Source organism: Salvelinus alpinus, chromosome 21 (assembly GCF_045679555.1).
Source record: "Salvelinus alpinus chromosome 21, SLU_Salpinus.1, whole genome shotgun sequence".
NCBI classification, from domain to species: Eukaryota; Metazoa; Chordata; class Actinopteri; order Salmoniformes; family Salmonidae; genus Salvelinus; species Salvelinus alpinus.
This window is the reverse complement of record NC_092106.1, coordinates 46,709,309-46,735,389: the sequence shown is the minus strand read 5'-3', so window position 1 is coordinate 46,735,389 and position 26,081 is coordinate 46,709,309.

Genomic DNA, 26,081 nt, shown 5'->3' with positions numbered 1-26,081 from the left:
AACAGACGATCCCTGGTCAGGACTGAAACAGATGATCCCTGGTCAGGACTGAAACAGATGATCCCTCATCAGGACTGAAACAGATGATCCCACGTCAGGACTGAAACAGATGATCCCACGTCAGGACTGAAACAGATGATCCCTGGTCAGGACTGAAACAGATGATCCCTGGTCAGGACTGAACCAGATGATCCCTGGTCAGGACTGAAACAGATGATCCCACGTCAGGACTGAAACAGATGATCCCTGGTCAGGACTGAAACAGATGATCCCTGGTCAGGACTGAAACAGATGATCCTTGGCCAGGACTGAAACAGATGATCCTTGGCCAGGACTGAAACAGATGATCCCTGGTCAGGACTGAAACAGATGATCCCTGGTCAGGACTGAAACAGATGATCCCTGGTCAGGACTGAAACAGATGATCCCTGGTCAGGACTGAAACAGATGATCCCTGGTCAGGACTGAAACAGATGATCCCACGTCAGGACTGAACCAGATGATCCCTGGTCAGGACTGAAACAGATGATCCCTGGTCAGGACTGAAACAGATGATCCCTGGTCAGGACTGAAACAGATGATTCCTGGTCAGGACTGAAACAGATGATCCCTCATCAGGACTGAAACAGATGATCCCTGGTCAGGACTGAAACAGATGATCCCTGGTCAGGACTGAAACAGATGATCCCACGTCAGGACTGAAACAGATGATCCCTGGTCAGGACTGGAACAGATGATCCCTGGTCAGGACTGAAACAGATGAACCCACGTCAGGACTGAAACAGATGATCCCTGGTCAGGACTGAAACAGATGATCCCTGGTCAGGACTGAAACAGATGATCCCTGGTCAGGACCGAAACAGATGATCCCTGGTCAGGACTGAAACAGATGATCCCACGTCAGGACTGAAACAGATAATCCCTGGTCAGGACTGAAACAGACGATCCCTGGTCAGGACTGAAACAGATGATCCCTGGTCAGGACTGAAACAGATGATCCCTCATCAGGACTGAAACAGATGATCCCACGTCAGGACTGAAACAGATGATCCCACGTCAGGACTGAAACAGATGATCCCTGGTCAGGACTGAAACAGATGATCCCTGGTCAGGACTGAACCAGATGATCCCTGGTCAGGACTGAAACAGATGATCCCACGTCAGGACTGAAACAGATGATCCCTGGTCAGGACTGAAACAGATGATCCCTGGTCAGGACTGAAACAGATGATCCTTGGCCAGGACTGAAACAGATGAGCCCTGGTCAGGACTGAAACAGATGATCCCTGGTCAGGACTGAAACAGATGATCCCTGGTCAGGACTGAAACAGATGATCCCTGGTCAGGACTGAAACAGATGATCCCTGGTCAGGACTGAAACAGATGATCCCACGTCAGGACTGAACCAGATGATCCCTGGTCAGGACTGAAACAGATGATCCCTGGTCAGGACTGAAACAGATGATCCCTGGTCAGGACTGAAACAGATGATTCCTGGTCAGGACTGAAACAGATGATCCCTCATCAGGACTGAAACAGATGATCCCTGGTCAGGACTGAAACAGATGATCCCTGGTCAGGACTGAAACAGATGATCCCACGTCAGGACTGAAACAGATGATCCCTGGTCAGGACTGGAACAGATGATCCCTGGTCAGGACTGAAACAGATGAACCCACGTCAGGACTGAAACAGATGATCCCTGGTCAGGACTGAAACAGATGATCCCTGGTCAGGACTGAAACAGATGATCCCTGGTCAGGACCGAAACAGATGATCCCTGGTCAGGACTGAAACAGATGATCCCACGTCAGGACTGAAACAGATAATCCCTGGTCAGGACTGAAACAGACGATCCCTGGTCAGGACTGAAACAGATGATCCCTGGTCAGGACTGAAACAGATGATCCCTCATCAGGACTGAAACAGATGATCCCACGTCAGGACTGAAACAGATGATCCCACGTCAGGACTGAAACAGATGATCCCTGGTCAGGACTGAAACAGATGATCCCTGGTCAGGACTGAACCAGATGATCCCTGGTCAGGACTGAAACAGATGATCCCACGTCAGGACTGAAACAGATGATCCCTGGTCAGGACTGAAACAGATGATCCCTGGTCAGGACTGAAACAGATGATCCTTGGCCAGGACTGAAACAGATGAGCCCTGGTCAGGACTGAAACAGATGATCCTTGGCCAGGACTGAAACAGATGATCCCTGGTCAGGACTGAAACAGATGATCCCTGGTCAGGACTGAAACAGATGATCCCTGGTCAGGACTGAAACAGATGATCCCACGTCAGGACTGAACCAGATGATCCCTGGTCAGGACTGAAACAGATGATCCCTGGTCAGGACTGAAACAGATGATCCCTGGTCAGGACTGAAACAGATGATCCCTGGTCAGGACTGAAACAGATGATCCCTCATCAGGACTGAAACAGATGATCCCTGGTCAGGACTGAAACAGATGATCCCTGGTCAGGACTGAAACAGATGATCCCACGTCAGGACTGAAACAGATGATCCCTGGTCAGGACTGGAACAGATGATCCCTGGTCAGGACTGAAACAGATGAACCCACGACAGGACTGAAACAGATGATCCCTGGTCAGGACTGAAACAGATGATCCCTGGTCAGGACTGAAACAGATGATCCCTGGTCAGGACTGAAACAGATGATCCCTGGTCAGGACTGAAACAGATGATCCCACGTCAGGACTGAAACAGATGATCCCTGGTCAGGACTGAAACAGACGATCCCTGGTCAGGACTGAAACAGATGATCCCTGGTCAGGACTGAAAAAGATGATCCCTCATCAGGACTGAAACAGATGATCCCACGTCAGGACTGAAACAGATGATCCCACGTCAGGACTGAAACAGATGATCCCTGGTCAGGACTGAAACAGATGATCCCTGGTCAGGACTGAACCAGATGATCCCTGGTCAGGACTGAAACAGATGATCCCACGTCAGGACTGAAACAGATGATCCCTGGTCAGGACTGAAACAGATGATCCCTGGTCAGGACTGAAACAGATGATCCCTGGTCAGGACTGAAACAGATGATCCCTGGTCAGGACTGAAACAGATGATCCCTGGTCAGGACTGAAACAGATGATCCCACGTCAGGACTGAAACAGATGATCCCACGTCAGGACTGAAACAGATGATCCCACATCAGGAGTGAAACAGATGATCCCAAGCCAGGACTGAAACAGATGATCCCACGTCAGGACTGAAACAGATGATCCCACGTCAGGACTGAAACAGATGATCCCACGTCAGGACTGAAACAGATGATCCCTGGTCAGGACTGAAACAGATGATCCCACGTCAGGACTGAAACAGATGATCCCACATCAGGACTGAAACAGATGATCCCTGGTCAGGACTGAAACAGATGATCCCTGGTCAGGACTGAAACAGATGATCCCTGGTCAGGACTGAAACAGATGATCCCTGGTCAGGACTGAAACAGATGATCCCTGGTCAGGACTGAAACAGATGATCCCACGTCAGGACTGAAACAGATGATCCCTGGTCAGGACTGAAACAGATGATCCCTGGTCAGGACTGAAACAGATGATCCCTGGTCAGGACTGAAAAAGATGATCCCTCATCAGGACTGAAACAGATGATCCCACATCAGGAGTGAAACAGATGATCCCACGCCAGGACTGAAACAGATGATCCCACGTCAGGACTGAAACAGATGATCCCACGTCAGGACTGAAACAGATGATCCCACGTCAGGACTGAAACAGATGATCCCTGGTCAGGACTGAAACAGATGATCCCACGTCAGGACTGAAACAGATGATCCCACATCAGGACTGAAACAGATGATCCCTGGTCAGGACTGAAACAGATGATCCCTGGTCAGGACTGAAACAGATGATCCCTGGTCAGGACTGAAACAGATGATCCCTGGTCAGGACTGAAACAGATGATCCCTGGTCAGGACTGAAACAGATGATCCCACGTCAGGACTGAAACAGATGATCCCTGGTCAGGACTGAAACAGATGATCCCTGGTCAGGACTGAAACAGATGATCCCTGGTCAGGACTGAAAAAGATGATCCCTCATCAGGACTGAAACAGATGATCCCACGTCAGGACTGAAACAGATGATCCCACGTCAGGACTGAAACAGATGATCCCTGGTCAGGACTGAAACAGATGATCCCTGGTCAGGACTGAACCAGATGATCCCTGGTCAGGACTGAAACAGATGATCCCACGTCAGGACTGAAACAGATGATCCCTGGTCAGGACTGAAACAGATGATCCCTGGTCAGGACTGAAACAGATGATCCCTGGTCAGGACCGAAACAGATGATCCCACGTCAGGACTGAAACAGATGATCCCTCGTCAGGACTGAAACAGATGATCCCACGTCAGGACTGAAACAGATGATCCCAAGTCAGGACTGAAACAGATGATCCCACGTCAGGACTGAAACAGATGATCCCACATCAGGAGTGAAACAGATGATCCCACGCCAGGACTGAAACAGATGATCCCTGGTCAGGACTGAAACAGATGATCCCACGCCAGGACTGAAACAGATGATCCCTGGTCAGGACTGAAACAGATGATCCCTGGTCAGGACCGAAACAGATGATCCCTGGTCAGGACTGAAACAGATGATCCCTGGTCAGGGCTGAAACAGATGATCCCTGCTCAGGACTGAAACAGATGATCCCTGGTCAGGACTGAAACAGATGATCCCTGGTCAGGACTGAAACAGATGATCCCACGTCAGGACTGAAACAGATGATCCCTGGTCAGGACTGAAACAGACGATCCCTGGTCAGGCTGAAACAGATGATCCCACGTCAGGACTGAAACAGATGATCCCTGGTCAGGACTGAAACAGATGATCCCTGGTCAGGACTGAAACAGATGATCCCTGGTCAGGACTGAAACAGATGATCCCACGAAGGACTAAAACAGATGATCCCACGCCAGGACTGAAACAGATGATCCCTGGTCAGGACTGAAACAGATGATCCCACGTCAGGACTGAAACAGATGATCCCACGTCAGGACTGAAACAGATGTTCCCTCATCAGGAGTGAAACAGATGATCCCACGTCAGGACTGAAACAGATGATCCCTGGTCAGGACTGAAACAGATGATCCCTGGTCAGGACTGAAACAGATGATCCCTGGTCAGGACTGAAACAGATGATCCCTGGTCAGGGCTGAAACAGATGATCCCTGCTCAGGACTGAAACAGATGATCCCTGGTCAGGACTGAAACAGATGATCCCTGGTCAGGACTGAAACAGATGATCCCACGTCAGGACTGAAACAGATGATCCCTGGTCAGGACTGAAACAGACGATCCCTGGTCAGGCTGAAACAGATGATCCCACGTCAGGACTGAAACAGATGATCCCTGGTCAGGACTGAAACAGATGATCCCTGGTCAGGACTGAAACAGATGATCCCTGGTCAGGACTGAAACAGATGATCCCACGAAGGACTAAAACAGATGATCCCACGCCAGGACTGAAACAGATGATCCCTGGTCAGGACTGAAACAGATGATCCCACGTCAGGACTGAAACAGATGATCCCACGTCAGGACTGAAACAGATGTTCCCTCATCAGGAGTGAAACAGATGATCCCACGTCAGGACTGAAACAGATGATCCCTGGTCAGGACTGAAACAGATGATCCCTGGTCAGGACTGAAACAGATGATCCCTGGTCAGGACTGAAACAGATGATCCCTGGTCAGGACTGAAACAGATGATCCCACGTCAGGACTGAAACAGATGATCCCTGGTCAGGACTGAAACAGATGATCCCACGTCAGGACTGAAACAGATGATCCCACATCAGGACTGAAACAGATGATCCCTGGTCAGGACTGAACCAGATGATCCCTGGTCAGGACTGAAACAGATGATCCCACGTCAGGACTGAAACAGATGATCCCTGGTCAGGACTGAAACAGATGATCCCTGGTCAGGACTGAAACAGATGATCCCTGGTCAGGACCGAAACAGATGATCCCACGTCAGGACTGAAACAGATGATCCCTCGTCAGGACTGAAACAGATGATCCCACGTCAGGACTGAAACAGATGATCCCAAGTCAGGACTGAAACAGATGATCCCACGTCAGGACTGAAACAGATGATCCCACATCAGGAGTGAAACAGATGATCCCACGCCAGGACTGAAACAGATGATCCCTGGTCAGGACTGAAACAGATGATCCCACGCCAGGACTGAAACAGATGATCCCTGGTCAGGACTGAAACAGATGATCCCTGGTCAGGACCGAAACAGATGATCCCTGGTCAGGACTGAAACAGATGATCCCTGGTCAGGGCTGAAACAGATGATCCCTGGTCAGGACTGAAAAAGATGATCCCTCATCAGGACTGAAACAGATGATCCCACATCAGGAGTGAAACAGATGATCCCACGCCAGGACTGAAACAGATGATCCCACGTCAGGACTGAAACAGATGATCCCACGTCAGGACTGAAACAGATGATCCCTGGTCAGGACTGAAACAGATGATCCCACCTCAGGACTGAAACAGATGATCCCACGTCAGGACTGAAACAGATGATCCCTGGTCAGGACTGAAACAGACGATCCCTGGTCAGGCTGAAACAGATGATCCCACGTCAGGACTGAAACAGATGATCCCTGGTCAGGACTGAAACAGATGATCCCTGGTCAGGACTGAAACAGATGATCCCTGGTCAGGACTGAAACAGATGATCCCACGAAGGACTAAAACAGATGATCCCACGCCAGGACTGAAACAGATGATCCCTGGTCAGGACTGAAACAGATGATCCCACGTCAGGACTGAAACAGATGATCCCACGTCAGGACTGAAACAGATGTTCCCTCATCAGGAGTGAAACAGATGATCCCACGTCAGGACTGAAACAGATGATCCCTGGTCAGGACTGAAACAGATGATCCCTGGTCAGGACTGAAACAGATGATCCCTGGTCAGGACTGAAACAGATGATCCCTGGTCAGGACTGAAACAGATGATCCCACGTCAGGACTGAAACAGATGATCCCTGGTCAGGACTGAAACAGATGATCCCACGTCAGGACTGAAACAGATGATCCCACATCAGGACTGAAACAGATGATCCCTGGTCAGGACTGAACCAGATGATCCCTGGTCAGGACTGAAACAGATGATCCCTGGTCAGGACTGAAACAGATGATCCCTGGTCAGGACTGAAACAGATGATCCCTCATCAGGACTGAAACAGATGATCCCTGGTCAGGACTGGAACAGATGATCCCTGGTCAGGACTGAAACAGATGAACCCACGTCAGGACTGAAACAGATGATCCCTGGTCAGGACTGAAACAGATGATCCCTGGTCAGGACTGAAACAGATGATCCCTCATCAGGACTGAAACAGATGATCCCTGGTCAGGACTGAAACAGATGATCCCTGGTCAGGACTGAACCAGATGATCCCACGTCAGGACTGAAACAGATGATCCCACGTCAGGACTGAAACAGATGATCCCACATCAGGACTGAAACAGATGATCCCTGGTCAGGACTGAACCAGATGATCCCTGGTCAGGACTGAAACAGATGATCCCTGGTCAGGACTGAAACAGATGATCCCTGGTCAGGACTGAAACAGATGATCCCTGGTCAGGACTGAAAAAGATGATCCCTCATCAGGACTGAAACAGATGATCCCACGTCAGGACTGAAACAGATGATCCCACGTCAGGACTGAAACAGATGATCCCTGGTCAGGACTGAAACAGATGATCCCTGGTCAGGACTGAACCAGATGATCCCTGGTCAGGACTGAAACAGATGATCCCACGTCAGGACTGAAACAGATGATCCCTGGTCAGGACTGAAACAGATGATCCCTGGTCAGGACTGAAACAGATGATCCCTGGTCAGGACCGAAACAGATGATCCCACGTCAGGACCGAAACAGATGATCCCTCGTCAGGACTGAAACAGAAGATCCCACGTCAGGACTGAAACAGATGATCCCAAGTCAGGACTGAAACAGATGATCCCACGTCAGGACTGAAACAGATGATCCCACATCAGGAGTGAAACAGATGATCCCACGCCAGGACTGAAACAGATGATCCCTGGTCAGGACTGAAACAGATGATCCCACGCCAGGACTGAAACAGATGATCCCTGGTCAGGACTGAAACAGATGATCCCTGGTCAGGACCGAAACAGATGATCCCTGGTCAGGACTGAAACAGATGATCCCTGGTCAGGGCTGAAACAGATGATCCCTGCTCAGGACTGAAACAGATGATCCCTGGTCAGGACTGAAACAGATGATCCCTGGTCAGGACTGAAACAGATGATCCCACGTCAGGACTGAAACAGATGATCCCTGGTCAGGACTGAAACAGACGATCCCTGGTCAGGCTGAAACAGATGATCCCACGTCAGGACTGAAACAGATGATCCCTGGTCAGGACTGAAACAGATGATCCCTGGTCAGGACTGAAACAGATGATCCCTGGTCAGGACTGAAACAGATGATCCCACGAAGGACTAAAACAGATGATCCCACGCCAGGACTGAAACAGATGATCCCTGGTCAGGACTGAAACAGATGATCCCACGTCAGGACTGAAACAGATGATCCCACGTCAGGACTGAAACAGATGTTCCCTCATCAGGAGTGAAACAGATGATCCCACGTCAGGACTGAAACAGATGATCCCTGGTCAGGACTGAAACAGATGATCCCTGGTCAGGACTGAAACAGATGATCCCTGGTCAGGACTGAAACAGATGATCCCTGGTCAGGACTGAAACAGATGATCCCACGTCAGGACTGAAACAGATGATCCCTGGTCAGGACTGAAACAGATGATCCCACGTCAGGACTGAAACAGATGATCCCACATCAGGACTGAAACAGATGATCCCTGGTCAGGACTGAACCAGATGATCCCTGGTCAGGACTGAAACAGATGATCCCTGGTCAGGACTGAAACAGATGATCCCTGGTCAGGACTGAAACAGATGATCCCTGGTCAGGACTGAAACAGATGATCCCTCATCAGGACTGAAACAGATGATCCCTGGTCAGGACTGAAACAGATAATCCCTGGTCAGGACTGAAACAGATGATCCCACGTCAGGACTGAAACAGATGATCCCTGGTCAGGACTGAAACAGATGATCCCACGTCAGGACTGAAACAGATGATCCCACGTCAGGACTGAAACAGATGATCCCACATCAGGAGTGAAACAGATGATCCCACGCCAGGACTGAAACAGATGATCCCACGTCAGGACTGAAACAGATGATCCCTGGTCAGGACTGAAACAGATGATCCCTGGTCAGGACTGAAACAGATGATCCCTGGTCAGGACTGAAACAGATGATCCCTGGTCAGGACTGAAACAGATGATCCCACGTCAGGACTGAAACAGATGATCCCTGGTCAGGACTGAAACAGATGATCCCACGTCAGGACTGAAACAGATGATCCCACATCAGGACTGAAACAGATGATCCCTGGTCAGGACTGAACCAGATGATCCCTGGTCAGGACTGAAACAGATGATCCCTGGTCAGGACTGAAACAGATGATCCCTGGTCAGGACTGAAACAGATGATCCCTGGTCAGGACTGAAACAGATGATCCCTCATCAGGACTGAAACAGATGATCCCTGGTCAGGACTGAAACAGATGATCCCTGGTCAGGACTGAAACAGATGATCCCACGTCAGGACTGAAACAGATGATCCCTGGTCAGGACTGAAACAGATGATCCCACGTCAGGACTGAAACAGATGATCCCACGTCAGGACTGAAACAGATGATCCCACATCAGGAGTGAAACAGATGATCCCACGCCAGGACTGAAACAGATGATCCCACGTCAGGACTGAAACAGATGATCCCTGGTCAGGACTGAAACAGATGATCCCTGGTCAGGACTGAAACAGATGATCCCTGGTCAGGACTGAAACAGATGATCCCACGTCAGGACTGAAACAGATGATCCCTCGTCAGGACTGAAACAGATGATCCCACGTCAGGACTGAAACAGATGATCCCACGTCAGGACTGAAACAGATGATCCCACGTCAGGACTGAAACAGATGATCCCTGGTCAGGACTGAACCAGATGATCCCTGGTCAGGACTGAAACAGATGATCCCACGTCAGGACTGAAACAGATGATCCCTGGTCAGGACTGAAACAGATGATCCCTGGTCAGGACTGAAACAGATGATCCCTGGTCAGGACTGAAACAGATGATCCCTGGTCAGGACTGAAACAGATGATCCCTGGTCAGGACTGAAACAGATGATCCCACGTCAGGACTGAAACAGATGATCCCTCGTCAGGACTGAAACAGATGATCCCACGTCAGGACTGAAACAGATGATCCCACGTCAGGACTGAAACAGATGATCCCACATCAGGAGTGAAACAGATGATCCCAAGCCAGGACTGAAACAGATGATCCCACGTCAGGACTGAAACAGATGATCCCACGTCAGGACTGAAACAGATGATCCCACGTCAGGACTGAAACAGATGATCCCTGGTCAGGACTGAAACAGATGATCCCACGTCAGGACTGAAACAGATGATCCCACATCAGGACTGAAACAGATGATCCCTGGTCAGGACTGAAACAGATGATCCCTGGTCAGGACTGAAACAGATGATCCCTGGTCAGGACTGAAACAGATGATCCCTGGTCAGGACTGAAACAGATGATCCCTGGTCAGGACTGAAACAGATGATCCCACGTCAGGACTGAAACAGATGATCCCTGGTCAGGACTGAAACAGATGATCCCTGGTCAGGACTGAAACAGATGATCCCTGGTCAGGACTGAAAAAGATGATCCCTCATCAGGACTGAAACAGATGATCCCACATCAGGAGTGAAACAGATGATCCCACGCCAGGACTGAAACAGATGATCCCACGTCAGGACTGAAACAGATGATCCCACGTCAGGACTGAAACAGATGATCCCACGTCAGGACTGAAACAGATGATCCCTGGTCAGGACTGAAACAGATGATCCCACGTCAGGACTGAAACAGATGATCCCACATCAGGACTGAAACAGATGATCCCTGGTCAGGACTGAAACAGATGATCCCTGGTCAGGACTGAAACAGATGATCCCTGGTCAGGACTGAAACAGATGATCCCTGGTCAGGACTGAAACAGATGATCCCTGGTCAGGACTGAAACAGATGATCCCACGTCAGGACTGAAACAGATGATCCCTGGTCAGGACTGAAACAGATGATCCCTGGTCAGGACTGAAACAGATGATCCCTGGTCAGGACTGAAAAAGATGATCCCTCATCAGGACTGAAACAGATGATCCCACGTCAGGACTGAAACAGATGATCCCACGTCAGGACTGAAACAGATGATCCCTGGTCAGGACTGAAACAGATGATCCCTGGTCAGGACTGAACCAGATGATCCCTGGTCAGGACTGAAACAGATGATCCCACGTCAGGACTGAAACAGATGATCCCTGGTCAGGACTGAAACAGATGATCCCTGGTCAGGACTGAAACAGATGATCCCTGGTCAGGACCGAAACAGATGATCCCACGTCAGGACTGAAACAGATGATCCCTCGTCAGGACTGAAACAGATGATCCCACGTCAGGACTGAAACAGATGATCCCAAGTCAGGACTGAAACAGATGATCCCACGTCAGGACTGAAACAGATGATCCCACATCAGGAGTGAAACAGATGATCCCACGCCAGGACTGAAACAGATGATCCCTGGTCAGGACTGAAACAGATGATCCCACGCCAGGACTGAAACAGATGATCCCTGGTCAGGACTGAAACAGATGATCCCTGGTCAGGACCGAAACAGATGATCCCTGGTCAGGACTGAAACAGATGATCCCTGGTCAGGGCTGAAACAGATGATCCCTGCTCAGGACTGAAACAGATGATCCCTGGTCAGGACTGAAACAGATGATCCCTGGTCAGGACTGAAACAGATGATCCCACGTCAGGACTGAAACAGATGATCCCTGGTCAGGACTGAAACAGACGATCCCTGGTCAGGCTGAAACAGATGATCCCACGTCAGGACTGAAACAGATGATCCCTGGTCAGGACTGAAACAGATGATCCCTGGTCAGGACTGAAACAGATGATCCCTGGTCAGGACTGAAACAGATGATCCCACGAAGGACTAAAACAGATGATCCCACGCCAGGACTGAAACAGATGATCCCTGGTCAGGACTGAAACAGATGATCCCACGTCAGGACTGAAACAGATGATCCCACGTCAGGACTGAAACAGATGTTCCCTCATCAGGAGTGAAACAGATGATCCCACGTCAGGACTGAAACAGATGATCCCTGGTCAGGACTGAAACAGATGATCCCTGGTCAGGACTGAAACAGATGATCCCTGGTCAGGACTGAAACAGATGATCCCTGGTCAGGACTGAAACAGATGATCCCACGTCAGGACTGAAACAGATGATCCCTGGTCAGGACTGAAACAGATGATCCCACGTCAGGACTGAAACAGATGATCCCACATCAGGACTGAAACAGATGATCCCTGGTCAGGACTGAACCAGATGATCCCTGGTCAGGACTGAAACAGATGATCCCTGGTCAGGACTGAAACAGATGATCCCTGGTCAGGACTGAAACAGATGATCCCTGGTCAGGACTGAAACAGATGATCCCTCATCAGGACTGAAACAGATGATCCCTGGTCAGGACTGAAACAGATGATCCCTGGTCAGGACTGAAACAGATGATCCCACGTCAGGACTGAAACAGATGATCCCTGGTCAGGACTGAAACAGATGATCCCACGTCAGGACTGAAACAGATGATCCCACGTCAGGACTGAAACAGATGATCCCACATCAGGAGTGAAACAGATGATCCCACGCCAGGACTGAAACAGATGATCCCACGTCAGGACTGAAACAGATGATCCCTGGTCAGGACTGAAACAGATGATCCCTGGTCAGGACTGAAACAGATGATCCCTGGTCAGGACTGAAACAGATGATCCCTGGTCAGGACTGAAACAGATGATCCCACGTCAGGACTGAAACAGATGATCCCTGGTCAGGACTGAAACAGATGATCCCACGTCAGGACTGAAACAGATGATCCCACATCAGGACTGAAACAGATGATCCCTGGTCAGGACTGAACCAGATGATCCCTGGTCAGGACTGAAACAGATGATCCCTGGTCAGGACTGAAACAGATGATCCCTGGTCAGGACTGAAACAGATGATCCCTGGTCAGGACTGAAACAGATGATCCCTCATCAGGACTGAAACAGATGATCCCTGGTCAGGACTGAAACAGATGATCCCTGGTCAGGACTGAAACAGATGATCCCACGTCAGGACTGAAACAGATGATCCCTGGTCAGGACTGAAACAGATGATCCCACGTCAGGACTGAAACAGATGATCCCACGTCAGGACTGAAACAGATGATCCCACATCAGGAGTGAAACAGATGATCCCACGCCAGGACTGAAACAGATGATCCCACGTCAGGACTGAAACAGATGATCCCTGGTCAGGACTGAAACAGATGATCCCTGGTCAGGACTGAAACAGATGATCCCTGGTCAGGACTGAAACAGATGATCCCACGTCAGGACTGAAACAGATGATCCCTCGTCAGGACTGAAACAGATGATCCCACGTCAGGACTGAAACAGATGATCCCACGTCAGGACTGAAACAGATGATCCCACATCAGGAGTGAAACAGATGATCCCAAGCCAGGACTGAAACAGATGATCCCACGTCAGGACTGAAACAGATGATCCCACGTCAGGACTGAAACAGATGATCCCACGTCAGGACTGAAACAGATGATCCCTGGTCAGGACTGAAACAGATGATCCCACGTCAGGACTGAAACAGATGATCCCACATCAGGACTGAAACAGATGATCCCTGGTCAGGACTGAAACAGATGATCCCTGGTCAGGACTGAAACAGATGATCCCTGGTCAGGACTGAAACAGATGATCCCTGGTCAGGACTGAAACAGATGATCCCTGGTCAGGACTGAAACAGATGATCCCACGTCAGGACTGAAACAGATGATCCCTGGTCAGGACTGAAACAGATGATCCCCGGTCAGGACTGAAACAGATGATCCCTGGTCAGGACTGAAAAAGATGATCCCTCATCAGGACTGAAACAGATGATCCCACATCAGGAGCGAAACAGATGATCCCACGCCAGGACTGAAACAGATGATCCCACGTCAGGACTGAAACAGATGATCCCTGGTCAGGACTGAAACAGATGATCCCACGTCAGGACTGAAACAGATGATCCCACATCAGGACTGAAACAGATGATCCCTGGTCAGGACTGAAACAGATGATCCCTGGTCAGGACTGAAACAGATGATCCCGGGTCAGGACTGAAACAGATGATCCCTGGTCAGGACTGAAACAGATGATCCCTGGTCAGGACTGAAACAGATGATCCCACGTCAGGACTGAAACAGATGATCCCGGGTCAGGACTGAAACAGATGATCCCTGGTCAGGACTGAAACAGATGATCCCTGGTCAGGACTGAAAAAGATGATCCCTCATCAGGACTGAAACAGATGATCCCACGTCAGGACTGAAACAGATGATCCCACGTCAGGACTGAAACAGATGATCCCTGGTCAGGACTGAAACAGATGATCCCTGGTCAGGACTGAACCAGATGATCCCTGGTCAGGACTGAAACAGATGATCCCACGTCAGGACTGAAACAGATGATCCCTGGTCAGGACTGAAACAGATGATCCCTGGTCAGGACTGAAACAGATGATCCCTGGTCAGGACCGAAACAGATGATCCCACGTCAGGACTGAAACAGATGATCCCTCGTCAGGACTGAAACAGATGATCCCACGTCAGGACTGAAACAGATGATCCCAAGTCAGGACTGAAACAGATGATCCCACGTCAGGACTGAAACAGATGATCCCACATCAGGAGTGAAACAGATGATCCCACGCCAGGACTGAAACAGATGATCCCTGGTCAGGACTGAAACAGATGATCCCACGCCAGGACTGAAACAGATGATCCCTGGTCAGGACTGAAACAGATGATCCCTGGTCAGGACCGAAACAGATGATCCCTGGTCAGGACTGAAACAGATGATCCCTGGTCAGGGCTGAAACAGATGATCCCTGCTCACGACTGAAACAGATGATCCCTGGTCAGGACTGAAACAGATGATCCCTGGTCAGGACTGAAACAGATGATCCCACGTCAGGACTGAAACAGATGATCCCTGGTCAGGACTGAAACAGACGATCCCTGGTCAGGCTGAAACAGATGATCCCACGTCAGGACTGAAACAGATGATCCCTGGTCAGGACTGAAACAGATGATCCCTGGTCAGGACTGAAACAGATGATCCCACGTCAGGACTGAAACAGATGATCCCTGGTCAGGACTGAAACAGATGATCCCACGTCAGGACTGAAACAGATGATCCCACGTCAGGACTGAAACAGATGATCCCACATCAGGAGTGAAACAGATGATCCCACGCCAGGACTGAAACAGATGATCCCACGTCAGGACTGAAACAGATGATCCCGGGTCAGGACTGAAACAGATGATCCCTGGTCAGGACTGAAACAGATGATCCCTGGTCAGGACTGAAACAGATGATCCCACGTCAGGACTGAAACAGATGATCCCTGGTCAGGACTGAAACAGATGATCCCACGTCAGGACTGAAACAGATGATCCCACATCAGGACTGAAACAGATGATCCCTGGTCAGGACTGAACCAGATGATCCCTGGTCAGGACTGAAACAGATGATCCCTGGTCAGGACTGAAACAGATGATCCCTGGTCAGGACTGAAACAGATGATCCCTGGTCAGGACTGAAACAGATGATCCCTCATCAGGACTGAAACAGATGATCCCTGGTCAGGACTGAAACAGATGATCCCTGGTCAGGACTGAAACAGATGATCCCACGTCAGGACTGAAACAGATGATCCCTGGTCAGGACTGAAACAGATGATCCCACGTCAGGACTGAAACAGATGATCCCACGTCAGGACTGAAACAGATGATCCCACATCAGGAGTGAAACAGATGATCCCACGCCAGGACTGAAACAGATGATCCCACGTCAGGACTGAAACAGATGATCCCTGGTCAGGACTGAAACAGATGATCCCTGGTCAGGACTGAAACAGATGATCCCTGGTCAGGACTGAAACAGATGATCCCACGTCAGGACTGAAACAGATGATCCCTCGTCAGGACTGAAACAGATGATCCCACGTCAGGACTGAAACAGATGATCCCACGTCAGGACTGAAACAGATGATCCCACATCAGGAGTGAAACAGATGATCCCAAGCCAGGACTGAAACAGATGATCCCACGTCAGGACTGAAACAGATGATCCCACGTCAGGACTGAAACAGATGATCCCACGTCAGGACTGAAACAGATGATCCCTGGTCAGGACTGAAACAGATGATCCCACGTCAGGACTGAAACAGATGATCCCACATCAGGACTGAAACAGATGATCCCTGGTCAGGACTGAAACAGATGATCCCTGGTCAGGACTGAAACAGATGATCCCTGGTCAGGACTGAAACAGATGATCCCTGGTCAGGACTGAAACAGATGATCCCTGGTCAGGACTGAAACAGATGATCCCACGTCAGGACTGAAACAGATGATCCCTGGTCAGGACTGAAACAGATGATCCCCGGTCAGGACTGAAACAGATGATCCCTGGTCAGGACTGAAAAAGATGATCCCTCATCAGGACTGAAACAGATGATCCCACATCAGGAGCGAAACAGATGATCCCACGCCAGGACTGAAACAGATGATCCCACGTCAGGACTGAAACAGATGATCCCACGTCAGGACTGAAACAGATGATCCCACGTCAGGACTGAAACAGATGATCCCTGGTCAGGACTGAAACAGATGATCCCACGTCAGGACTGAAACAGATGATCCCACATCAGGACTGAAACAGATGATCCCTGGTCAGGACTGAAACAGATGATCCCTGGTCAGGACTGAAACAGATGATCCCTGGTCAGGACTGAAACAGATGATCCCTGGTCAGGACTGAAACAGATGATCCCACGTCAGGACTGAAACAGATGATCCCTGGTCAGGACTGAAACAGATGATCCCTGGTCAGGACTGAAACAGATGATCCCTGGTCAGGACTGAAAAAGATGATCCCTCATCAGGACTGAAACAGATGATCCCACGTCAGGACTGAAACAGATGATCCCACGTCAGGACTGAAACAGATGATCCCTGGTCAGGACTGAAACAGATGATCCCTGGTCAGGACTGAACCAGATGATCCCTGGTCAGGACTGAAACAGATGATCCCACGTCAGGACTGAAACAGATGATCCCTGGTCAGGACTGAAACAGATGATCCCTGGTCAGGACTGAAACAGATGATCCCTGGTCAGGACCGAAACAGATGATCCCACGTCAGGACTGAAACAGATGATCCCTCGTCAGGACTGAAACAGATGATCCCACGTCAGGACTGAAACAGATGATCCCAAGTCAGGACTGAAACAGATGATCCCACGTCAGGACTGAAACAGATGATCCCACATCAGGAGTGAAACAGATGATCCCACGCCAGGACTGAAACAGATGATCCCTGGTCAGGACTGAAACAGATGATCCCACGCCAGGACTGAAACAGATGATCCCTGGTCAGGACTGAAACAGATGATCCCTGGTCAGGACCGAAACAGATGATCCCTGGTCAGGACTGAAACAGATGATCCCTGGTCAGGGCTGAAACAGATGATCCCTGCTCAGGACTGAAACAGATGATCCCTGGTCAGGACTGAAACAGATGATCCCTGGTCAGGACTGAAACAGATGATCCCACGTCAGGACTGAAACAGATGATCCCTGGTCAGGACTGAAACAGACGATCCCTGGTCAGGCTGAAACAGATGATCCCACGTCAGGACTGAAACAGATGATCCCTGGTCAGGACTGAAACAGATGATCCCTGGTCAGGACTGAAACAGATGATCCATGGTCAGGACTGAAACAGATGATCCCACGAAGGACTGAAACAGATGATCCCACGCCAGGACTGAAACAGATGATCCCTGGTCAGGACTGAAACAGATGATCCCACGTCAGGACTGAAACAGATGATCCCACGTCAGGACTGAAACAGATGATCCCTCATCAGGAGTGAAACAGATGATCCCACGTCAGGACTGAAACAGATGATCCCTGGTCAGGACTGAAACAGATGATCCCTGGTCAGGACTGAAACAGATGATCCCTGGTCAGGACTGAAACAGATGATCCCTGGTCAGGACTGAAACAGATGATCCCACGTCAGGACTGAAACAGATGATCCCTGGTCAGGACTGAAACAGATGATCCCACGTCAGGACTGAAACAGATGATCCCACATCAGGACTGAAACAGATGATCCCTGGTCAGGACTAAACCAGATGATCCCTGGTCAGGACTGAAACAGATGATCCCTGGTCAGGACTGAAACAGATGATCCCTGGTCAGGACTGAAACAGATGATCCCTGGTCAGGACTGAAACAGATGATCCCTCATCAGGACTGAAACAGATGATCCCTGGTCAGGACTGAAACAGATGATCCCTGGTCAGGACTGAAACAGATGATCCCACGTCAGGACTGAAACAGATGATCCCTGGTCAGGACTGAACCAGATGATCCCTGGTCAGGACTGAAACAGATGATCCCTGGTCAGGACTGAAACAGATGATCCCTGGTCAGGACTGAAACAGATGATCCCTGGTCAGGACTGAAACAGATGATCCCTCATCAGGACTGAAAAAGATGATCCCTGGTCAGGACTGAAACAGATGATCCCTGGTCAGGACTGAAACAGATGATCCCACGTCAGGACTGAAACAGATGATCCCTGGTCAGGACTGAAACAGATGATCCCACGTCAGGACTGAAACAGATGATCCCACGTCAGGACTGAAACAGATGATCCCACATCAGGAGTGAAACAGATGATCCCACGCCAGGACTGAAACAGATGATCCCACGTCAGGACTGAAACAGATGATCCCACGTCAGGACTGAAACAGATGATCCCACGTCAGGACTGAAACAGATGATCCCACGTCAGGACTGAAACAGATGATCCCTGGTCAGGACTGAAACAGATGATCCCACATCAGGACTGAAACAGATGATCCCTGGTCAGGACTGAAACAGATGATCCCACGTCAGGACTGAACCAGATGATCCCACGTCAGGACTGAACCAGATGATCCCTGGTCAGGACTGAAACAGATGATCCCTGGTCAGGACTGAAACAGATGATCCCTGGTCAGGACTGAAACAGATGATCCCTGGTCAGGACTGAAACAGATGATCCCTGGTCAGGACTGAAACAGATGATCCCTCATCAGGACTGAAACAGATGATCCCTGGTCAGGACTGAAACAGATGATCCCTGGTCAGGACTGAAACAGATGATCCCACGTCAGGACTGAAACAGATGATCCCTGGTCAGGACTGGAACAGATGATCCCTGGTCAGGACTGAAACAGATGAACCCACGTCAGGACTGAAACAGATGATCCCTGGTCAGGACTGAACCAGATGATCCCTGGTCAGGACTGAAACAGATGATCCCTGGTCAGGACTGAAACAGATGATCCTTGGCCAGGACTGAAACAGATGATCCCTGGTCAGGACTGAAACAGATGATCCCTGGTCAGGACTGAAACAGATGATCCCTGCTCAGGAATGAAACAGATGATCCCTGGTCAGGACTGAAACAGATGATCCCACGTCAGGACTGAAACAGATGATCCCACGTCAGGACTGAAACAGATGATCCCTGGTCAGGACTGAAACAGACGATCCCTGGTCAGGACTGAAACAGACGATCCCTGGTCAGGACTGAAACAGATGATCCCTGGTCAGGACTGAAACAGATGATCCCTGGTCAGGACTGAAACAGATGATCCCTGGTCAGGACTGAAACAGATGATCCCACGCCAGGACTGAAACAGATGATCCCTGGTCAGGACTGAAACAGATGATCCCACGTCAGGACTGAAACAGATGATCCCACGTCAGGACTGAAACAGATGATCCCTCATCAGGAGTGAAACAGATGATCCCACGTCAGGACTGAAACAGATGATCCCACGTCAGGACTGAAACAGATGATCCCACGTCAGGACTGAAACAGATGATCCCACGTCAGGACTGAAACAGATGATCCCTGGTCAGGACTGAAACAGATGATCCCTGGTCAGGACTGAAACAGATGATCCCTGGTCAGGACTGAAACAGATGATCCCTGGTCAGGACTGAAACAGATGATCCCTCATCAGGACTGACTATCTCTCTCAGGTCTCCATGTTCCTCACAGTAAGGATGGACTGACCATAGATCATTGGACTTTCTTGCCAGGGATGAGGATGGGAGTGGGTTAGAAAGGAAACGTTTCCAGTTCTCAGATTTACCTCACCCTCCCTAGAGGGGGAGAGGGGTATGTATGTACCTCACCCTCCCTAGAGGGGGAGAGGGGTATGTATGTACCTCACCCTCCCTAGAGGGGGAGAGGTGTATGTATGTACCTCACCCTCCCTAGAGGGGGTGAGGGGTATGTACAGTGGGGAGAACAAGTATTTGATACACTGCCGATTTTGCAGGTTTTCCTACTTACAAAGCATGTAGAGGTCTGTCATTTTTATCATAGGTACACTTCAACTGTGAGAGACGGAATCTAAAACAAAAATCCAGAAAATCACATTGTATGATTTTTAAATAATTAATTTGCATTTTATTGCATGACATAAGTATTTGATCACCTACCAACCAGTAAGAATTCCGGCTCTCACAGACCTGTTAGTTTTTCTTTAAGAAGCCCTCCTGTTCTCCACTCATTACCTGTATTAACTGCACCTGTTTGAACTCGTTACCTGTATAAAAGACACCTGTCCACACACAATCAAACAGATTCCAACCTCTCCACAATGGCCAAGACCAGAGAGCTGTGTAAGGACATCAGGGATAAAATTGTAGACCTGCACAAGGCTGGGATGGGCTACAGGACAATAGGCAAGCAGCTTGGTGAGAAGGAAACAACTGTTGGCGCACTGGTCAGGACTGAAACAGATGATCCCTGGTCAGGACTGAACCAGATGATCCCTGGTCAGGACTGAAACAGATGATCCCACGTCAGGACTGAAACAGATGATCCCTGGTCAGGACTGAAACAGATGATCCCTGGTCAGGACTGAAACGGATGATCCCTGGTCAGGACCGAAACAGATGATCCCACGTCAGGACTGAAACAGATGATCCCTCGCCAGGACTGAAACAGATGATCCCACGTCAGGACTGAAACAGATGATCCCTGGTCAGGACTGAAACAGATGATCCCTGGTCAGGACTGAAAAAGATGATCCCTCATCAGGACTGAAACAGATGATCCCACGTCAGGACTGAAACAGATGATCCCACGTCAGGACTGAAACAGATGATCCCTGGTCAGGACTGAAACAGATGATCCCTGGTCAGGACTGAACCAGATGATCCCTGGTCAGGACTGAAACAGATGATCCCACGTCAGGACTGAAACAGATGATCCCTGGTCAGGACTGAAACAGATGATCCCTGGTCAGGACTGAAACGGATGATCCCTGGTCAGGACCGAAACAGATGATCCCACGTCAGGACTGAAACAGATGATCCCTCGCCAGGACTGAAACAGATGATCCCACGTCAGGACTGAAACAGATGATCCCAAGTCAGGACTGAAACAGATGATCCCACGTCAGGACTGAAACAGATGATCCCACATCAGGAGTGAAACAGATGATCCCACGCCAGGACTGAAACAGATGATCCCTGGTCAGGACTGAAACAGATGATCCCACGCCAGGACTGAAACAGATGATCCCTGGTCAGGACTGAAACAGATGATCCCTGGTCAGGACCGAAACAGATGATCCCTGGTCAGGACTGAAACAGATGATCCCTGGTCAGGGCTGAAACAGATGATCCCTGCTCAGGACTGAAACAGATGATCCCTGGTCAGGACTGAAACAGATGATCCCTGGTCAGGACTGAAACAGATGATCCCACGTCAGGACTGAAACAGATGATCCCTGGTCAGGACTGAAACAGACGATCCCTGGTCAGGACTGAAACAGATGATCCCACGAAGGACTGAAACAGATGATCCCACGCCAGGACTGAAACAGATGATCCCTGGTCAGGACTGAAACAGATGATCCCACGTCAGGACTGAAACAGATGATCCCACGTCAGGACTGAAACAGATGATCCCTCATCAGGAGTGAAACAGATGATCCCACGTCAGGACTGAAACAGATGATCCCTGGTCAGGACTGAAACAGATGATCCCACGTCAGGACTGAAACAGATGATCCCTGGTCAGGACTGAAACAGATGATCCCACGTCAGGACTGAAACAGATGATCCCACATCAGGACTGAAACAGATGATCCCTGGTCAGGACTGAACCAGATGATCCCTGGTCAGGACTGAAACAGATGATCCCTGGTCAGGACTGAAACAGATGATCCCTGGTCAGGACTGAAACAGATGATCCCTGGTCAGGACTGAAACAGATGATCCCTCATCAGGACTGAAACAGATGATCCCTGGTCAGGACTGAAACAGATGATCCCTGGTCAGGACTGAAACAGATGATCCCACGTCAGGACTGAAACAGATGATCCCTGGTCAGGACTGAAACAGATGATCCCACGTCAGGACTGAAACAGATGATCCCACGTCAGGACTGAAACAGATGATCCCACATCAGGAGTGAAACAGATGATCCCACGCCAGGACTGAAACAGATGATCCCACGTCAGGACTGAAACAGATGATCCCTGGTCAGGACTGAAACAGATGATCCCTGGTCAGGACTGAAACAGATGATCCCTGGTCAGGACTGAAACAGATGATCCCTGGTCAGGACTGAAACAGATGATCCCACGTCAGGACTGAAACAGATGATCCCTGGTCAGGACTGAAACAGATGATCCCACGTCAGGACTGAAACAGATGATCCCACATCAGGACTGAAACAGATGATCCCTGGTCAGGACTGAACCAGATGATCCCTGGTCAGGACTGAAACAGATGATCCCTGGTCAGGACTGAAACAGATGATCCCTGGTCAGGACTGAAACAGATGATCCCTGGTCAGGACTGAAACAGATGATCCCTCATCAGGACTGAAACAGATGATCCCTGGTCAGGACTGAAACAGATGATCCCTGGTCAGGACTGAAACAGATGATCCCACGTCAGGACTGAAACAGATGATCCCTGGTCAGGACTGAAACAGATGATCCCACGTCAGGACTGAAACAGATGATCCCACGTCAGGACTGAAACAGATGATCCCACATCAGGAGTGAAACAGATGATCCCACGCCAGGACTGAAACAGATGATCCCACGTCAGGACTGAAACAGATGATCCCTGGTCAGGACTGAAACAGATGATCCCTGGTCAGGACTGAAACAGATGATCCCTGGTCAGGACTGAAACAGATGATCCCACGTCAGGACTGAAACAGATGATCCCTCGTCAGGACTGAAACAGATGATCCCACGTCAGGACTGAAACAGATGATCCCACGTCAGGACTGAAACAGATGATCCCACATCAGGAGTGAAACAGATGATCCCAAGCCAGGACTGAAACAGATGATCCCACGTCAGGACTGAAACAGATGATCCCACGTCAGGACTGAAACAGATGATCCCACGTCAGGACTGAAACAGATGATCCCTGGTCAGGACTGAAACAGATGATCCCACGTCAGGACTGAAACAGATGATCCCACATCAGGACTGAAACAGATGATCCCTGGTCAGGACTGAAACAGATGATCCCTGGTCAGGACTGAAACAGATGATCCCTGGTCAGGACTGAAACAGATGATCCCTGGTCAGGACTGAAACAGATGATCCCTGGTCAGGACTGAAACAGATGATCCCACGTCAGGACTGAAACAGATGATCCCTGGTCAGGACTGAAACAGATGATCCCCGGTCAGGACTGAAACAGATGATCCCTGGTCAGGACTGAAAAAGATGATCCCTCATCAGGACTGAAACAGATGATCCCACATCAGGAGTGAAACAGATGATCCCACGCCAGGACTGAAACAGATGATCCCACGTCAGGACTGAAACAGATGATCCCACGTCAGGACTGAAACAGATGATCCCACGTCAGGACTGAAACAGATGATCCCTGGTCAGGACTGAAACAGATGATCCCACGTCAGGACTGAAACAGATGATCCCACATCAGGACTGAAACAGATGATCCCTGGTCAGGACTGAAACAGATGATCCCTGGTCAGGACTGAAACAGATGATCCCTGGTCAGGACTGAAACAGATGATCCCTGGTCAGGACTGAAACAGATGATCCCTGGTCAGGACTGAAACAGATGATCCCACGTCAGGACTGAAACAGATGATCCCTGGTCAGGACTGAAACAGATGATCCCTGGTCAGGACTGAAACAGATGATCCCTGGTCAGGACTGAAAAAGATGATCCCTCATCAGGACTGAAACAGATGATCCCACGTCAGGACTGAAACAGATGATCCCACGTCAGGACTGAAACAGATGATCCCTGGTCAGGACTGAAACAGATGATCCCTGGTCAGGACTGAACCAGATGATCCCTGGTCAGGACTGAAACAGATGATCCCACGTCAGGACTGAAACAGATGATCCCTGGTCAGGACTGAAACAGATGATCCCTGGTCAGGACTGAAACAGATGATCCCTGGTCAGGACCGAAACAGATGATCCCACGTCAGGACTGAAACAGATGATCCCTCGTCAGGACTGAAACAGATGATCCCACGTCAGGACTGAAACAGATGATCCCAAGTCAGGACTGAAACAGATGATCCCTGGTCAGGACTGAAACAGATGATCCCACGCCAGGACTGAAACAGATGATCCCTGGTCAGGACTGAAACAGATGATCCCTGGTCAGGACCGAAACAGATGATCCCTGGTCAGGACTGAAACAGATGATCCCTGGTCAGGGCTGAAACAGATGATCCCTGCTCAGGACTGAAACAGATGATCCCTGGTCAGGACTGAAACAGATGATCCCTGGTCAGGACTGAAACAGATGATCCCACGTCAGGACTGAAACAGATGATCCCTGGTCAGGACTGAAACAGACGATCCCTGGTCAGGCTGAAACAGATGATCCCACGTCAGGACTGAAACAGATGATCCCTGGTCAGGACTGAAACAGATGATCCCTGGTCAGGACTGAAACAGATGATCCCTCATCAGGAGTGAAACAGATGATCCCACGTCAGGACTGAAACAGATGATCCCTGGTCAGGACTGAAACAGATGATCCCTGGTCAGGACTGAAACAGATGATCCCTGGTCAGGACTGAAACAGATGATCCCTGGTCAGGACTGAAACAGATGATCCCTGGTCAGGACTGAAACAGATGATCCCTGGTCAGGACTGAAACAGATGATCCCACGTCAGGACTGAAACAGATGATCCCTGGTCAGGACTGAAACAGATGATCCCACGTCAGGACTGAAACAGATGATCCCACATCAGGACTGAAACAGATGATCCCTGGTCAGGACTGAACCAGATGATCCCTGGTCAGGACTGAAACAGATGATCCCTGGTCAGGACTGAAACAGATGATCCCTGGTCAGGACTGAAACAGATGATCCCTGGTCAGGACTGAAACAGATGATCCCTCATCAGGACTGAAACAGATGATCCCTGGTCAGGACTGAAACAGATGATCCCTGGTCAGGACTGAAACAGATGATCCCACGTCAGGACTGAAACAGATGATCCCTGGTCAGGACTGAAACAGATGATCCCACGTCAGGACTGAAACAGATGATCCCACGTCAGGACTGAAACAGATGATCCCACATCAGGAGTGAAACAGATGATCCCACGCCAGGA